Here is a 19,602-nt window from a genome sequence, read left to right on the forward strand (position 1 = left end):
ATAGCCCAGTACTTGTGAGACACCCTCACATGTAAATGGTCAGAGAGCTGATATTGTGGCCCCCTATCTTATCTCAGACCATTTGCACCGACGTCCCCTTCCCTTTACCTGGAATGTACACATCTGTTCCCAGCCTCAATTCAAACCGGACACCTTCGCTACAGACAGCCTGATCCTGAGGGTAAACAAGACATGAAGCAGTGACCAATGCAATAAGTTTTATTTCTGATTACAGGCCATTATCCAGACAGCAGGATTACAAGGTCAGGTGTCAGAGGAGTGAAGTAATCAATTAGCCTGTTGTCCAGGAAAGAAGCTTCCATTCAGTGAGAACATGGAGATCCCGGGTTGATGGTCGTCCCTCACTGGATCATTCATCTTTACCTTCAATCCGATTTTGACCCATCATCGTTTCGGGAAGGGAGAAAGTCACGTGCCATCTCCCCAGTGATTGGCTTGTGGAAAACCGCACCTTTTGGACGACCAACAACTAAAAGTAAAAGAAAACATGATGAAGGAATTAATTACGGGTTATTCAGTCTGATGGAGAACAATGAGAAAACAGAAAGCAGAATCTGTCAGCGTGACGGGGACAAACTCGGCACAAAGCAGCAACATTAGGTTTGTTGCATATAATAATATTCCACAGTTTACAGCCTCCCACTCCAAGACTTTCATAGAATTCACAGTGCAGAAGGAGGCCATTCGGCCCATCGAGTCTGCACCGGCTCTTGGAAAGAGCACCCTACCCAAGGTCCACACCTCCACCCTATCCCCATAACCCAGTAACCCCACCCAACACTAAGGGCAATTTTGGATACTAAGGGCAATTTATCATAGCCAATCCACCTAACCTGCACATCTTTGGGCTGTGGGAGGAAACGGGAGCAGCCGGAGGAAACCCACGCAGACACGGGGAGGATGTGCAGAATTCGAAAAGACAGTGACCCAAGCCGGAATCGAACCTGGGACCCTGGAGCTGTGAAGCAATTGTGCTGTCCACAATGCTACCGCGCTGCCCCTAATAGGGACATTTGAATAAAGTCACTCCGTCTCTCCAGCTCCAGATCTGAACACACTCACTCCCGCCACGACCTGGTCTGTACAAACTCACTCCAACAACCTCCTGGTCTGTACAAACTCACACCCTCCACATCCTGGTCTGTACAAACTCACTCCCCTCCCTCCACCTCCTGATTTGTACAATCTCACTCCCTCCACCTCCTGGTCTGTACAAACTCACACCCTCCACATCCTGGTCTGTACAAACTCACTCCCCTCCCTCCACCTCCTGATTTGTACAATCTCACTCCCTCCACCTCCTGGTCTGCAACAAAATCACTCCCTCCACGACCTGGTCTGTACAAACTCACTCCATCCACGACCTGGTCTATACAAAGTCACTCCCTCCACCTGCTGGCCTGTACAACTCACGCCCTCCACCTCCTGGTCTGCACAAACTCACTCCCTCCCTCCACATCATGGCCTGTACAAACTCCCTCCCTCCCTCCACATCCTGGTCGGTACAAGCTCACTCCCTCCCTCCGCCTCCAGGTCTGTACAAACTCACTCCCTCCCTCTTCAGCCAGATCTGTACAAACTAACTCCCTCCACCTCCCGGTCTGTACAAACACACTACCTCCTCCTCCTGGTCTGTACAAATACACTCCCTCCACGTCCAGGTCTGTACAAACTCCCTCCCTCCACCTCCTGTTCTGTACAAACTCACTCCATCCACCTCCAGGTTTGTACAAACTCACACCCTCCACCTCCTGGTCAGTACAAACTCACTCCCTCCACCTCCTGCTCTGTACAAACACCCCCTCCACCTCCTGGTCTGTATAAATTCACTCCGTGCACCTCCTGGTCTGCACAAACTCACTCCCTCCCTCCACCTCCTGGTCTGTACAAACTCACTCCCTCCAGCTCCTGGTCTGTATAAATTCACTCCCTGCACCTCTTGGTCTGTACAAACTCCCTCCCTCCCTCCACCTCCTGGTCTGAACAAACTCACTCCCTCCAGCTCCTGGTCTGTGCAAACACACTCCTTCCCTCCTCCTGGTCTGTACAAACTCACTCGCTCCACCTCTTAGTCTGCACAAACTCACTCTCTGCACCTCCTGGTCTGCATAAATGTACTCCCTGCACCTCCTGGTCTGCAAATACTCCGTCCCTCCCTCCACATCCTGGTCTGTGCAAACTCACTCCCTCCCTCCACCTCCTGGTCTGTACAAACTCACTCCCTCCCTCCACATCCTGGTCGGTACAAACTCCCTCTCTCCCGACACCTCCTGTTCTGTACAAACTCACTCCCTCCACCTCCAGGTCTGTAGAAACTCACTCCCTCCACCTCCAGGTCTGTACAAACTCACTCCCTCCACCTCCTTGTCTGTAACAAAAGCACTCCCTCCACGACCTGGTCTGCACAAACTCACTCACTCCACCTCCTGGTCTGTAAAACCCACTCCCTCCACCTCCTGGTCTGTATAAACTCACTCCCTCCCTCCACATCCTGGTCGGTACAAGCTCACTCCCTCCCTCCGCCTCCTGGTCTGTACAAACTCACTCCCTCCCTCCTCATCCTGATCTGCAGAAACGCACTCCCTCCACCTCCCGGTCTGTAAAAACACACTCCCTCCTCCTCCTGGTCTGTACAAATGCACTCCCTGCACCTCCTGGTCGGTACAAACTCACTCCCTCCCTCCACCTCCAGGTCTGTACAAACTCCCTCCCTCTACCTCCTGGTCTGTGTAAACTCACTCCCCCAACCTCCTGATCTGTACAAACTGACTCCCTCCTTCCACCTCCTGGTCTGTACAAACTCACTCCCTCCACCTCATGGTCTGTATAAATTTACTCCCTGCACATCCTGGTCTGTACAAACTCCCTCCCTCCCTCCTCCTCCTGGTCTGAACAAACTCACTCCCTCCACCTCCTGGTCTGTACAAACTCACTCCCTCCTCCTCCTGATCTGTACAAACTGACTCCCTCCTTCCACCTCCTGGTCTGTAGAAACTCACTCCCTCCACCTCCTGGTCTGTATAAATTCACTCCCTGCACCTCCTGGTCTGTAAAAACTCCCTCCCTCCACCTCCTGGTCTGTACAAACTCACTCCCTCCACCTCCTGGTCTGTACAAACACACTCCCCCCTCCTCCTGATCTGTACAAACTGACTCCCTCCTTCCACCTCCTGGTCTGTAGAAACTCACTCCCTCCCCCTCCTGGTCTGTATAAATTCACTCCCTGCACCTCCTGGTCGGTAAAAACTCACTCCCTCCACCTCCTGGTCTGTACAAACTCCCTCCTTTCACCTCCTGGTCTGTACAAACTCCCTCCCTCCCTCCTCCTCCTGGTCTGAACAAACTCACTCCCTCCACCTACTGGACTGTGCAAATACACTCCCTCCCTCCTCCTGGTCTGTACAAACACCCTCCGTCCACCTCCTGGTCTGTACAAACACAGACCCTCCACTTCCTGGTCTGTACAAACTCACTCACTCCACCTCCTGGTCTGTACAGACTCACTCGCTCCACCTCTTGGTCTGCACAAACTCACTCTCTGCACCTCCTGGTCTGCATATATTTACTCCCTGCACCTGCTGGTCTGCACAAACTCACTCCCTCCACCTCCTGGTCTGCACAAACTCCCTTCCACCCTCCACCTCCTGGTCTGTACAAACTCACTCCCTCCCTCCACATCCTGCTCGGTACAAACTCACTTCCTCCCTCCAACTCCATTGTCTGTACAAACTCACTCCCTCTCTCCTCATCCTGTTCTGTACGAACTCACTGCCCTCTCTCCTCCTCCTGGTCTGTACAAACTCACTCCCTCCACCTCCTGGTCTTTACAAACTCAGGCCCTCCACCTTCTGGTCTGCACAAACTCCCTCCCTCCCTCCACCTCATGGTCTGTACAAACTCACTCCCTCCCTCCTCCTAATGATCTGTACAAAGTCACTCCGTCCCTCCACCTCCTGGTCTGTACAAATTCACTCCCTCCACCTTCTGGTCTGCACAAACTCACTCCCTCCCTCCACCTCCTGGTCTGTACAAACTCACTCCCTCCACCTCGTGGTCTGTATAAATTCACTCCCTGCACCTTCTGGTCTGTACAAACTCCCTCCCTCCCTCCTCCTCCTGGTCTGAACAAACTCACTCCCTCCAGCTCCTGGTCTGTACAAACTCACTCTCTGCACCTCCTGGTCTGCATAAATTTACTCCCTGCACCTCCTGGTCTGCACCAAATCCCTCCCTCCACATCCTGGTCTGTGCAAACTCACTCCCTCCCTCCACCTCCTGGTCTGTACAAACTCACTCCCTCCCTCCACGTCCTGGTCGGTACAAACTCCCTCTCTCCCGACACCTCCTGTTCTGTACAGACTCACTCCCTCCACCTCCAGGTCTGTACAAACTCACTCCCTCCACCTCCAGGTCTGTACAAACTCCCTCCCTCTACTTCCTGGTCTGTGCAAACTCACTACCTCAACCTCCTGATCTGTACAAACTGACTCTCTCCTTCCACCCCCTGGTCTGTACAAACTCACTCCCTCCACTTCCTGTTCTGTATAAATTCACTCCCTGCACATCCTGGTCTGTACAAACCAACTCCCTCCCCCCTTCTCCTGGTCAGAACAAACTCACTCCCTCCACCTCCTGGTCTGTACAAACTCACTCCCTCCTCCTCCCGATCTGTACAAACGGAATCCCTCCTTCCACCTCCTGGTCTGTACAAACTCCCTCCCTCCACCTCCTAGTCTATAAATTCACTCCCTGCACCCCCTGGCCTGTACAAACTCACTCCCTCCACCTCCTGGTCTATACAAACTCCCTCCCTCCAGCTCCTGGTCTGTACAAACCCCCTCCCTCCCTCCTCCTCCTGGTCTGAACAAACTCACTCCCTCCACCTCCTGGTCTGTGCAAATACACTACCTCCCTCCTCCTGGTCTGTACAAACACCCTCCGTCCACATCCTGGTCTGTACAAACACACTCCCTTCACTTCCTGGTCTGTACAAACCCACTCCCTCCACCTCCTGGTCTGTACAAACTCACTCGATCCATCTCTTGGTCTGCACAAACTCACTCTCTGCACCTCCTGGTCTGCATAAATTTACTCCCTGCACCTACTGGTCTGCACAAACTCCCTCCCTCCCTCCACATCCTGGTCTGTACAAACTCACCCCCTTATTTTACTCAGCATTCTCCCGTGAGGCACCTTGTCAAAGGCCTTTTGGAAGTCAAGGTAGATAACATCCATTGGCTCTCCTTGGTCTAACCTATTTGTTATCTCTTCAAAGAACTCTAACAGGTCTGTCAGGCACGACCTTCCCTTACTAAATCCATGCTGACTTGTCCTAATCCGACCCTGCACTTCCAAGAATTTAGAAATTTCATCCTTAACAATGGATTCTAGAATCTTGCCAACCACCGAGGTTAGGCTAATTGGCCTATAATTTTCCATCTTTTTCCTTGTTCCCTTCTTGAACAGGGGGGTTACAATAGCGATTTTCCAATCCTCTGGGACTTTCCCTGACTCCAGTGACTTTTGAAATATCATAACTAACGCCTCCACTATTTCTTCAGCTATCTTCTTTAGAACTCTAGGGTGTAGCCCATCTGGGCCCACAGATTTATCAATTTTTAGACCTCTTAGTTTCTCCAGCACGTTCTCCTTTGTGATGGATACCATATTCAACTCTGCCCCCTGACTCTCCTGAATTGTTGGGATATTACTCATGTCTTCTAATGTGAAGACTAACGCAAAGTACTTATTTAGTTCCTCAGCTATTTCCTTGTCTCCCATCACTAGATCACCAGCGTCATTTTGGAGCGGCCCAATGTCTTCTTTTGCTTCCCGTTTGTTTTAATGTATTTCAAGAAACTTTCAGTCTCATTCCTAATGTTACTGGCTAGCCTACCTCCATAATTGATCCTCTCTTTCCTTACTTCTCTTTGTTATCCTCTGTTTGTTTTTGCAGCCGTCCCAGTCTTCTGACTTCCCACTACTCTTTGCCACATTGTAGGCTTTCTCTTTTGCTTTGATGCATTCCCTAACTTCCTTTGTCAGCCATGGCTGCCTAATCCCCCCCTCTGATAACCTTTCTTTTCTTTGGGATGAACCTCTGCACTGTGTCCTCAATTACTCCCAGAAATTCCTGCCATTGCTGTTCTACTGTCTTTCCCACTAGGCTCTTTCAGCGAGAGCGGTGCGCAAGTGATTTCAGGGAGGTAAGTGTATCCTTTAAAAACACTTACCTTCACAGGAGCAGGCCAGTCGATTTCAGCGGGCGGTGCGCAAGTGATTTCAGGGAGGTAAGTGTATCCTTTAAAAACACTTACCTTCACAGGAGCAGGCCAGTCGATTTCAGCGGGAGCGGTGCGCAAGTGATTTCTGGGAGGTAAGTTTATCCTTTAAAAACACTTACCTTCACAGGAACAGGCCAGTCGAATTCAGCGGGAGCGGTGCGCTCGTGATTTCTGGGAGGTAAGTTTATCCTCTTAAAAAAACACTTCTTTTCTGTTTAATATTTTTCGACCCGCGGACTTCTGGGAACCACCCCCCAAACCAATACATTCTTGTGGAGAGGAAACCCGAGACACGACACGTGTAGTGTCTCCCACCCGCCCTCCTCCTCTAACCTAATAATAAGACCCATTGGTGTGAGGTAAGTGCCATATTATGTTATTATTATATTATATTATTAGCATTGTGCAGGTCAAGGTTCGGAGGTGGAAGAGCAGTCTCTGTCAGGGAGAGAACCTGAGAACATCTAAGACACTCAGAAGGTAAGGAGGTAAGTAAGTGATTTTTACTCATTTTAACTTTTATACCTTTTTCAAATTGTGTGTGTCGGGGGGGGGGGGGGGGGAACTGAAGTGACATCACAGAAAAGCTGTGACCCAAGTGGCTCGTTGGGAATCTACACTAAATTTAAAAAATTAAGCATTGGTAACTAATTAAACATAATTACTTAATTATAATTGAGAGGGGTATCTAAGCCAGAGATCGTAGAGTACTATATTTAGCTTTCGCATTTCTATTAGAAATCTTGTGCTAGGAAACAGATAGTTAACAGTAACTTTGAAATTTAAAAACATATATATTTTAAAAAAATTAAAAAAAAGTAAATTTTAATTAATTGACGCAATGTCAGTTCGAGGGTTGCAGTGCTCTGACTGTGAGATGTGGCAGGTCCGGGAGGATTCCAGCGTTCCAGATGGCTTGATCTGCAGAAAGTGCACCCAACTGGAGCTCCTCACAGACCGCATGGCTCGGTTGGAGCAGCAATTGGATGCAGGTGGCGGAAAGCGTCATAGATCGCAGTTATGTAAATGTGGTCACACCCAAGGAGGGCAAACAGGCAGAGGTCGTTGTACATATTGGTACTAACGACATTGGCAGGAAGGGGCATGAGGTCCTGCAGCAGGAGTTCAGGGAGCTAGGCAGAAAGTTAAAAGACAGGACCTCTAGGGTTGTAATCTCGGGATTACGCCCTGTGCCACGTGCCAGTGAGGCTAGAAATAGGAAGATAGAGCAGCTAAACACGTGGCTAAACAGCTGGTGTAGGAGGGAGGGTTTCCGTTATCTGGACCACTGGGAGCTCTTCCGGGGCAGGTGTGACCTATATAAGAAGGACGGGTTGCATCTAAACCGGACAGGCATAAATATCCTGGCCGCGAGGTTTGCTAGTGTCACACGGGAGGGTTTAAACTAGTATGGCAGGGGGGTGGGCACGGGAGCAATAGGTCAGAAGGTGAGAGCATTGAGGGAGAACTAGGGAATAGGGACTGTGGGGCTCTGAGGCAGAGCAGACAGGCAGAAGTTGCTGAACACAGCGGGTCTGGTGGCCTGAAGTGCATATGTTTTAATGCAAGACGTATTACGGGTAAGGCAGATGAACTTAGAGCTTGGATTAGTACTTGGAACTATGATGTTGTTGCCATTACAGAGACCTGGTTGAGGGAAGGGCAGGATTGGTAGCTACACCTTCCAGGATTTAGATGTTTCAGGCGGGATAGAGGGGGATGTAAAATGGGAGGCGGAGTTGCGCTACTGGTTCGGGAGAATATCACAGCTGTACTGCGGGAGGACACCTCAGAGGGCAGTGAGGCTATATGGGTAGACATCAGGAATAAGAAGGGTGCAGTCACAATGTTGGGGGTTTACTACAGGCCTCCCAACAGCCAGCGGGATATAGAGGAGCAGATAGGTAGACAGATTTTGGAAAAGAGTAAAAACAACAGGGTTGTGGTGATGGGAGACTTCAACTTCACCAATATTGACTGGGACTCACGTAGTGCCAGGGCTTAGACGGGGCGGAGTTTGTAAGGACCATCCAGGAGGGCTTCTTAAAACAATATGCAGACAGTCCAACTCGGGAAGGGGCGGTAATGGACCTGGTATTGGGGAATGAGCCCGGCCAGGTGGTAGATGTTTCAGTAGGGGAGCATTTCGGTAACAGTGACCACAATTCAGTAAGTTTTAAAGTACTGGTGGACAAGGATAAGAGTGGTCCTAGGATGAATGTGCTAAATTGGGGGAAGGCTAATTATAACAATATTAGGCGGGAACTGAAGAACATAGATTGGGGGCGGATGTTTGAGGTCAAATCAACATCTGACATGTGGGAGGCTTTCAAGTGGCAGTTGAAAGGAATTCAGGACCGGCATGTTCCTGTGAGGAAGAAGGATAAATACGGCAATTTTCGGGAACCTTGGATAATGAGAGATATTGTAGGCCTCGTCAAAAAGAAAAAGGAGGCATTTGTCAGGGCTAAAAGGCTGGGAACAGACGAAGCCTGCGGGGAATATAAGGAAAGTAGGAAGGAACTTAAGCAAGGAGTCAGGAGGGCTAGAAGGGGTCACGAAAAGTCATTGGCAAATAAGGTTAAGGAAAATCCCAAGGCTTTTTACACGTACATAAAAAGCAAGAGGGAAGCCAGGGGAAGGGTTGGCCCACTGAAGGATAGGCAAGGGAATCTATGTGTGGAGCCAGAGGAAATGGGCGAGGTACTAAATGAATACTTTGCATCAGTATTCACCAAAGAGAAGAAATTAGTAGATGTTGAGTCTGGAGAAGGGTGTATAGATAGCCTGGGTCACATTGAGATCCAAAAAGACGAGGTGTTGGGTGTCTTTAAAAATATTAAGGTAGATAAGTCCCCAGGGCCTGATGGGATCTACCCGAGAATACTGAAGGAGGCTGGAGAGGAAATTGCTGAGGCCTTGACAGAAATCTTTGGATCCTCACTGTCTTCAGGGGATGTCCCGGAGGACTGGAGAATAGCCAATGATGTTCCTCTGTTTAAGAAGGGTAGCAAGGATAATCCAGGGAACTACAGGCCGGTGAGCCTTACTTCAGTGGTAGGGAAATTACTGGAGAGAATTCTTCGAGACAGGATCTACTCCCATTTGGAAGCAAATGGACGTATTAGTGAGAGGCAGCATGGTTTTGTGAAGGGGAGGTCGTGTCTCACTAACTTGATAGAGTTTTTCGAGGAGGTCACTAAGATGATTGATGCAGGTAGGGCAGTGGATGTTATCTATATGGACTTCAGTAAGGCGTTTGACAAGGTCCCTCATGGTAGACTAGTACAAAAGATGAAGTCACACGGCATCAGGGGTGAGCTGGCAAGGTGGATACAGAACTGGCTAGGTCAGCCACGTGTTAACTTCCCTTATTCTTGCCTCCCTATGCCAATTTGCACGTGGCTCGGGCAGTAATCCGGACATTATGACCCTTGAGGACCTGGTTTTTAATTTGAATCCTAGCTCTTTATAATCTCTAAACAGGTCCTCTTTTCTAGACTTGCCTATGTTGTTGATACCGACATGGACCGCAACAACTGGATCCTCCTCCTCCCTCTCCAGTATCCTTTAAAGCCGGTCAGAGATGACCCGCACTCTAGCACCGGGCAGGCAACATCCCATGCGGCACTCTTTATCATGCTCACAAAGGGTACTATCTAACCCCCTGATAATAGAATCCCCAACAACTACAACTTGCCTATTTACTCCCTCCCCTTGAATGGCCAGCTGAACCATGGTGCCTTGGTCAGCTGACTCATCCTTCCTGCAGCCCTGTTCGCCATCCACACAGAGAGCAAGTGCCTCATACCTGTTGGACAGGGTCAAGGGCTGATGTTCCTGAGTTCCTGACTGCTGGTTCCCTTTACCTGCCTGATTTGAGTCACACCCTGCTGCCCCAGGACACTGGCTGGATTTAAACTACTTATTCTGACAGGTGTGACTGCCTCATGAAACACAGTGTCCAGGTAAGTCTCCCCCTCCCGGATGTGCCTCAGTGTTTGAAGCTCAGACTCCAGCTCATCAACTCTGAGCCAGAGCTCTTCGAGCAGACAACACTTACTGCAGATGTGGTCGCTGCAGCTCGCAATGGGATATGACAGCTCCCACATCAAGCAGCTCAAGCACATCACCTGACCAGCCATCACTTAGTTAATTAGTTCAATTTATGGTTACGAGTTTCGCTGTGTATGTTTTTAAATTTGGGGCAGATTTGCTATCAACCAATCAGATCACAGCTTCCCTCTGACGTCACTTTTTTTTGGGGAAAACAGGAAGTTACTGTTAGATTTTTATACTCACAGAGACTGCTCTTCCTCCTCCGAACGGCTCCCAAAATGAGGCCCGAAGAAAGAGAGAGAACAAAACAGTCGGGAAAAAGCACAAACTCCCTCCCTCCCTCCACATCCTGGTCTGTACAAACTCACTCCCTCCCTCCACCTCCTGGTCTGTACAAACTCACTCCCTCCCTCCACCTCCTGGTCTGTACAAACTCACTCCCTCCCTCCACATCCTGGTCGGTACAAACTCACTCCCACCCTCCACATCCTGGACTGTACAAACTCACTCACTCCCTCCTCCTCCTGGTCTGTACAAACTCACTCCCTCCCTCCACATCCTGGTCTGTACAAACACACACCCTCCCTCCACCTCCTGATCTGTACAAACTCCGTCCCTCCCTCCACCTCCTGGTGTGAACAAATTCACTCCCTGCACATCCTGGTCTATACAAACTCACTCCCTCCACATCATGGTCTGTACAATCTCACACACTCCCTCCACCTCCCGGTCTGTACAAACACACTCCCTCCTCCTCATGGTCTGTACAAATACACTGCCTCCACCTACTGGTCTGTGCAATCACACACTCCCCCCTCCTCCTGATCTGTACAAACTCACTCCCCCCCTCCACATCCTGGTCTTTATAAACTCACTCCCTCCCTCCACCTCCTGGTCTGAACAAACTCACTCCCTCCCTCCACATCCTGGTCGGTACAAACTCACTCCCTCCCTCCACCTCCTGGTCTGTACAAACTCACTCCCTCCCTCCTCCTCCTGGTCTGTACAAAATCACTCCCTCCCTCCACATCCTGGTCGGTACAAACTCACTCCCTCCCTCCACCTCCTGGTCTGTACAAACTCACTCCCTCCCTCTTCCTCCTGGTCTGTACAAAATCACTCCCTCCCTCCACATCCTGGTCGGTAAAAACTCACTCCCTCCCTCCACACCCTGGTCGGTACAAATTACCTCCCTCCTTCCACCTCCTAGTCTGTACAAACTCACTCGCTCCCTCCTCCTCCTGGTCTGTACAAACTCACTCCCTCCCTCCACATTCTAGTCGGTACAAACTCACTCCCTCCCGCCACCTCCTGGTCTGTACAAACTCAGTCCCTCCTCCACCTGGTCTGCACAAACTCACTCCCTCCACCTCCTGGTCTGTACAAACTCCATCCTTCCACCTCCTGGTCTGTAAAAACTCCCTCCCTCCACCTCCTGGTCTGTAAAAACTCCCTCCTTCCACCGACTGGACTGTACAAACACTCTCCCTCCACCTCCTTATCTGTACAAACTCACTCCCTCCCTCCTCCTCCTGTTCTGTACAAACTCACCCCCTCCACCCCCTGATCTGTACAAACTCACTCCATCCCTCCACCTCCTGGTCTGTACAAACACACACCCTCCCTCCAACTCCTGATCTGTACAAAATCCGTCCCGCCCTCCACCTCCTGGTGTGAACAAATTCACTCCCTGCACATCCTGGTCTGTACAAACTCACTCCCTCCACATCCTGCTCTGTACAATCTCACTCACTCTCTCCACCTCCCGGTCTGTACAAACACACTCCCTCCTCCTCATGGTCTGTACAAACACACTCCCTCCACCTGCTGGTCTGTGCAATCTCACGCGCTCCCCCCTCCCCCTGATCTGTACAAACTCACTCCCCCCTCCACATCCTGGTCTGTACAAACTCACAAACTCCACGTCCTGGTCTGTATAAATTCACTCCCTGCACCTGCTGGTCTGCACAAACTCACTTTCTCCCTCCACATCCTGGCCTGTACAAACTTACTCCCTCCCCACTCCTCCTGGTCTATACAACCTCACTCCCTCAACCTCCTGATCGGTAACAACTCACTCCCTCCCTCCACCTCCTGGTCTGTACAAACACACTCCCTCCACCTCCTGGTCTGTACAAACTCACTCCCTCAACATCCTGATCGGTAACAACTCACTCCTTCACTCCACCTCCTTGTCTGTACAAACAAACTCCCTCCACCTCCTGGTCTGTACAAACTCGCTCCCTCCCACCACCTCCTGGTCTGTACAAACTCACTCCCTCCACCTCCTGGTCTTTACAAACTCACTCGCTCCAGCTCCTTGTCTGTACAAACACACTCCCTCCACCTCCTGGTCCGTACAAACTCACTCCCTCCCAACACATCCTGGTCTGTACAAACTCACTCCCTCCCAGCACCTCCTGGTCTGTACAAACACACTCCCTCCCTTCTCCTCCTGGTCTGTACAAACTCCCTCCCTCCACCTCCTGGTCTGTACAAACTCACTCCCTCTACCTACTGGTCTGTACAAACTCACTCCCTACACCTCCTGGTCTGCATAAACTCACTCCCCCCTCCACATCCTGGTCTGTACAAACTCACAAACTCCACCTCATGGTTTGTATAAATTCACTCCCTCCACCTCCTGGTCTGCACAAACTCACTTTCTCCCTCCACATCCTGGCCTGTACAAACTTACTCCCTCCCCCCTCCTCCTGGTCTTTACAACCTCACTCCCTCAACCTCCTGATCGGTAACAACTCACTCCCTCCCTCCACCTCCAGGTCTGTACAAACAAACTCCCTCCACCTCCTGGTCTGTACAAACTCGCTCCCTCCCACCACCTCCTGGTCTGTACAAACTCACTCCCTCCACCTCGTGGTCTTTACAAACTCACTCGCTCCACCTCCTTGTCTGTACAAACACACTCCCTCCACCTCCTGGTCCGTACAAACTCACTCCCTCCCAACACATCCTGGTCTGTACAAACTCACTCCCTCCCAGCACCTCCTGGTCTGTACAAACACACTCCCTCCCTTCTCCTCCTGGTCTGTACAAACTCCCTCCCTCCACCTCCTGGTCTGTACAAACTCACTCCCTCTACCTACTGGTCTGTACAAACTCACTCCCTGCACCTCCTGGTCTGCACAAACACACTTCCTCCCTTCACATCCTGGTCTATACAAACTTACTCCGTCCCCCCTCCTACTGTTCTGGACAAACCCACTCCCTCCACATCCTGGTCTGCATAAATTCACTCCCTGCACCTCCTGGTCTGTACAAACTAACTCCATCCCTTCTCCTCCTGGTCTGTACAAACACCCTCTCTCCACCTCCTAGTCTGTATAAATTCGCTCCCTGCACTTCCAGGTCTGTACAAACACACCTCCTCCGCCTCCTGGTCTGTACAAACTCACTCCCTCCCAGCACCTCCTGGTCTGTACAAACGCACTCCCTCCCTTCTCCTCCTGGTCTGTAAAAACTCACTCCCTCCACCTCCTGGTCTGTACAAACTCACTCCCTCCCTCCACCTCTTGGTCTCTACAAACTCACTCCCTCCCTCCTCATCCTGATCTGTACAAACTCAGACCCTTCACCTCCTGGTTCGTACAAACTCACTCCCTCCACCTCCTGGTCTATACAAACTCACTCCCTCCAGCTCCTGGTCTGTACAAACTCACTTCCTCTACCTCTTTGTCTGTACAACGCACTCCCTCCACCTCCTGGTCTGTACAAACTCCCTCGCTCCACCTCCTGGTCTGTATAAATTCACTCACTGCACCTCCTGGTCTGCACAAACTATCTTCCTCTCTCCACCTCCTGGTCTGTACAAACTCACTCCATCCATCCTCCTCCTGGTCGGTACAAACTCACTCCCTCCACCTCCTGGTGTGTACAAACTCCTCCCTCCCAACTCGTCGTCTGTACAAACTCACTCCCTCCACCTCCTGGTCTGTACAAACTTACTCCGTCCCCCCTGCTCCTGGTCTGTACAAACTCACTCGCTCAACCTCCTGATCTGTACAAACACATTCCCTCTCTCCACCACCTGGTCTGTACAATCTCGCTCCCTCCCTTCTCCTCCTGGTCTGTACAAACTCCCTCGCTCCACCTCCTTGTCTGGACAAACACACTCCCTCCACCTCCTGCTCTGTACAAACTCCCTCCCTCCACCTCCTGGTCTGTACATACTCACTCCCTCCACCTCCTGGTCTGTACAAACTTACTCCGTCACCCCTGCTCCTGGCCTGTATAAATTCACTCCCTGCACCTCCTGGTCTGTGCAAACACACTTCCTCCACCTCCTGGTCTGTACAAACTCCATCCCTCCCAGCACCTCCTAGTCTGTACAAACGCACTCCCTCCCTTCTCCTCCTGGTCTGTACAAACTCCCTCCCTCCACCTCCTGGTCTGTACTAACTCACTTCCTCCCTCCAACTCCTGGTCTGTACAAACTCCCTCCCCCAACTCCTGGTCTGTACAAACTCACTTCCTCCCTCCACCTCGGGGTCTGTACAAACTCCCTCCCCCACCTCCGGGTCTGTACAAACTCACTTCCTCCCTCCTCCTCCTGGTGTGAACAAATTCACTCCCTGCACATCCTGGTCTATACAAACTCACTCCCTATACATCCTGGACTGTACAATCTCACACACACCCTCCACCTCCCGGTCTGTACAAACACACTCCCTCCTCCTCATGGTCTGTACAAATACACTGGCTCCACCTACTGGTCTGTGCAATCTCACACACTCCCCCCTCCTCCTGGTCTGTACAAACTCACTCCCTCCTCCACCTGGTCTGTACAAACTCACTCCCTCCACCTCCTGGTCTGTACAAACTCCCTCCTTCCACCTCCTGGTCTGTAAAAACTCCCTCCCTCCACCTCCTGGTCTGTACAAACTCCCTCCTTCCACCTACTGGACTGTACAAACACCCTCCCTCCACCTCCTTATCTGTACAAACTCACTCCCTCCCTCCTCCTCCTGTTCTGTACAATCTCCCTCCACCCCTTGATCTGTGCAAACTCACTCCATCCCTCCACCTGCTGGTCTGTACAAGCACACACCCTCCCTCCAACTCCTGATCTGTACAAAATCCGTCCCGCCCTCCACCTCCTGGTGTGAACAAATTCACTCCCTTCACATCCTGGTCTGTACAAACTCACTCCCTCCGCATCCTGGTCTGTACAATCTCACTCACTCCCTCCACCTCCCGGTCTGTACAAACACACTCCCTCCTCCTCATGGTCTGTACAAACACAGTCCCTCCACCTGCTGGTCTGTGCAATCTCGCGCGCTCCCCCTCCTCCTGATCTGTACAAACTCACTCCCCCCTCCACATCCTGGTCTGTACAAACCCACAAACTCCACCTCCTGGTCTGTATAAATTCACTCACTGCACCTCCTGGTCTGCACAAACTCACTTTCTCCCTCCACATCCTGGCCTGTACAAACTTACTCCCTCCCCCCTCCTCCTGGTCTGTACAACCTCACTCCCTCAACCTCCTGATCGGTAACAACTCACTCCCTCCCTCCACCTCCTGGTCTGTACAAACACACTCCCTCCACCTCCTGGTCTGTACAAACTCACTCCCTCAACATCCTGATCGGTAACAACTCACTCCTTCACTCCACCTCCTTGTGTGTACAAACAAACTACCTCCACCTCTTGGTCTGTACAAACTCGCTCCCTCCCACCACCTCCTGGTCTGTACAAACTCACTCCCTCCACCTCCTGGTCTTTACAAACTCACTCGCTCCACCTCCTTGTCTGTACAAACACACTCCCTCCACCTCCTGGTCCGTAAAAACTCACTCCCTCCCAACACAGCCTGGTCTGTACAAACTCACTCCCTCACACCACCTCCTGGTCTGTACAAACACACTCTCTCCCTTCTCCTCCTGGTCTGTACAAACTCACTCCCTGCACCTCCTGGTCTGCACAAACTCACTTCCTCCCTTCACATCCTGGTCAATACAAACTTACTCCGTCCCCCGTCCTACTGGTCTGTACAAACCCACTCCCTCCACCTCCTGGTCTGCATAAATTCACTCCCTGCACCTCCTGGTCTGTACAAACTAACTCCCTCCCTTCTCCTCCTGGTCTGTACAAACTCACTCCCTCCACCTCCTTGTCTGTACAAACACACTTCCTCCACCTCCTGGTCTGTACAAACACCCTCCCTCCACCTCTTAGTCTGTACAAATTCACTCCCTGCACTTCCTGGTCTGTACAAACACACTTCCTCCACCTCCTGGTCTGTACAAACTCACTCCCTCCCAGCACCTCCTGGTCTGTACAATCGCACTCCCTCCCTTCTCCTCCTAGTCTGTACAAACTCACTCCCTCCACCTCCTGGTCTGTACAAACTCACTTCATCCCTCCACCTCCTGGTCTGTACAAACACCCTCCCTCCCTCCACTTCCTGGTCTGTACAAACTCACTCCCTCCACCGCCTGGTCTGTACAAACTCACACCCTCCCTCCTCCTCCTCGTCAGTACTAACTCACTCCCTCCCTCCACCTCCTGGTCTCTACAAACTCACTCCCTCCCTCCTCATCCTGATCTGCACAAACTCAGACCCTCCACCTCCTGGTCCGTACAAACTCACTCCCTCCACCTCCTGGTCTGTACAAACTCACTCCCTCCAGCTCCTGGTCTGTACAAACTCACTTCCTCTACCTCCTTGTCTGTACAAATGCACCGCCACCACCTCCTGGTCTGTACAAACTCCCTCGCTCCACCTCCTGGTCTGTATAAGTTCACTCCCTGCACCTCCTGGTCTGCACAAACTATCTTCCTCTCTCCACCTCCTGGTCTGTACAAACTCACTTCCTCCATCCTCCTCCTGGTCGGTACAAACTCACTCCCTCCACCTCCTGATCTGTACAAACTCCTCCCTCCCACCTCCTCGTCTGTACAAACTCCCTCCCTCCACCTCCTGGTCTGTACATCCTCACTCCCTCCACCTCCTGGTCTGTACAAACTTACTCCGTCCCCTCTGCTCCTGGTCTGTACAAACTCACTCCCTCAACCTCCTGATCTGTACAAACACATTCCCTCTGTCCACCACCTGGTCTGTACAAACTCGCTCCCTCCCTTCTCCTCCTGGTCTGTACAAACTCCCTCCCTCCACCTCCTTGTCTGGACAAACACACTCCCTCCACCTCCTGCTCTGTACAAACTCCCTCCCTCCACCTCCTGGTCTGTACATACTCACTCCCTCCACCTCCTGGTCTGTACAAACTTACTCCGTCCCCCCTGCCCCTGGCCGTATAAATTCACTCCCTGCACCTCCTGGTCTGTACAAACACACTTCCTCCAACTCCTGGTCTGTACAAACTCCATTCCTCCCAGCACCTCCTAGTCTGTACAAACGCACTCCCTCCCTTCTCCTCCTGGTCTGTACAAACTCCCTCCCTCCACCTCCTCGTCTGTACTAACTCACTTCCTCCCTCCACCTCCTGGTCTGTACAAACTCCCTCCCCCACCTCCTGGTCTGTACAATCTCACTTCCTCCCTCCACCTTGGGGTCTGTACAAACTCCCTCCCTCCCTCCTCACCTGATCTGTACAAACTCACACCCTCCACCTCCTGGTTTGTGCAAACTCACTCCCTCCCTCCTCCTGGTCCGTACAAACTCACTCACTCCAGCTCCTGGTCTGTACAAACTCGCTTCCTCCACCTCCTATCTGTACAAACTCACTCCCTCCACCTCCTGGTCTGTACAAATTCACTCCCTCCGCCTCTTGGTCTGTACAAACTCCCTCCCTCCACCTCCAGGTCTGGCCAAAGTCACTCCATCTCTCCACCTCCTGGTCTGTACAAATTCACTCCCTGCACCTCCTGGTCTGTACAAATTCACTCCCTGCACTTCCTGGTCTGTACAAAGTCACTCCGTCCCTCCACCTAATTGTCTGAACAAACTCACTCCCTCCCTCCACCAAGGTACAGTGAAAAGTAAGTGGGAGAAATGGCTGATGGAGATTCTGATCCTCTCCTCACACACAGTCCACACTCTCACAATCTGTAGCAGTGTCAGTGACCGGGAGCAGTAACTGAATTCTGCAATGAGGACAATGACACAGTTTGCTATCCGGATCAATGGTCCCACTCAGACCCAGCAACGTGCCCCGCTCAGTAACTTGTGGTTTCATTATTGATCCGTGTGGATCAGCTCGCTAAACCACCAAGTCCCGCGATGCACTCAGATAGTGACTAAAATATCAGAGATTTGCCAATGGAGATGTTTTCTGCTGAATTCTTCACTTTGTATTAGAATCTCACAATCCACATCTCTAAACCTATCAACATGTTTCACTCAAACAAAAAACAACCGATTTAAAATTAATCTGCATTGACCCCAGCGGCAATAGCGTTGGAGAATGTTAAGAGATTCTTACTTCTTTCCATAATATCTGGTCTCGCTCCAGTAGGATTGTACTGAGTCAGCACGAGCAGTACAAGCACCAGGAACAGCGCTTTCTGCATCTTCGCTGGGGTCTGTCAGAGTTACGGTCAGAATGCTGGTGTAGATCTCTTCTCTATCTAATCACGGAGTGTTGCTGCTTTTTTAATCCCACGAGCGGGCGTGTCTGCTTCCTGGTGATATCATTGGAGACTGTGTTTTCCTTAATGCTGCCTTAATTCCATGAATGTCGCCTTTAGCAAAGCCAGACGCACACAGCTGTTCAGCAGAAAAACCTAAATGGGACAGCAGTGTACTTCACTAGTGTTCCACATGATGTGTTCCTCTTGCTGACAGCCTCACCCTCCGAAATGAAGCTGTGCTTAGACTACATATACAGACACAGTGCCTGTAAAAATGTTCATCAAAACCCCTGAATTTCGACGAACGTACTTTTTTATGAAGGTTAATAGCACATCTGTATCTTAGATCCTGTCTCGTTGTGTAAGGCCATCTTCAGATGCCTATCCACATGTAGGTCCGGACACTTAAGGGCAGCACGGTAGCATTGTGGACAGCACAATTGCTTCACAGCTCCAGGGTCCCAGGTTCGATTCCGGCTTGGGTCACTGTCTGTGCGGAGTCTGCACATCCTCCCCGTGTGTGCGTGGGTTTCCTCCGGGTGCTCCGGTTTCCTCCCACAGTCCAAAGATGTGCAGGTTAGGTGGATTGGCCATGATAACTTGCCGTGAATGTCCACAATTGCCCTTAGTGTTGGGTGGCATTACTAGGTTATGGGGATAGGGTGGAGGTGTTGACCTTGGGTAG

At 51.2% G+C, this 19,602-nt stretch overlaps 1 long non-coding RNA gene across 1 annotated transcript; it reads right to left on the minus strand.

The window, feature by feature from the left end:
- Nucleotides 1-203: 203 nt before the first annotated feature.
- On the minus strand, nt 204-19,064 carry LOC140399705 (uncharacterized). Its single transcript, XR_011937799.1, has 2 exons — nt 18,770-19,064; nt 204-490 (listed from the first exon to the last, which is right to left on the minus strand). It is a non-coding gene; the product is annotated as an uncharacterized lncRNA (long non-coding RNA).
- Between the last annotated feature and the right edge of the window lie 538 nt (nt 19,065-19,602).

This window comes from Scyliorhinus torazame, chromosome 23 (assembly GCF_047496885.1).
Source record: "Scyliorhinus torazame isolate Kashiwa2021f chromosome 23, sScyTor2.1, whole genome shotgun sequence".
NCBI classification, from domain to species: Eukaryota; Metazoa; Chordata; class Chondrichthyes; order Carcharhiniformes; family Scyliorhinidae; genus Scyliorhinus; species Scyliorhinus torazame.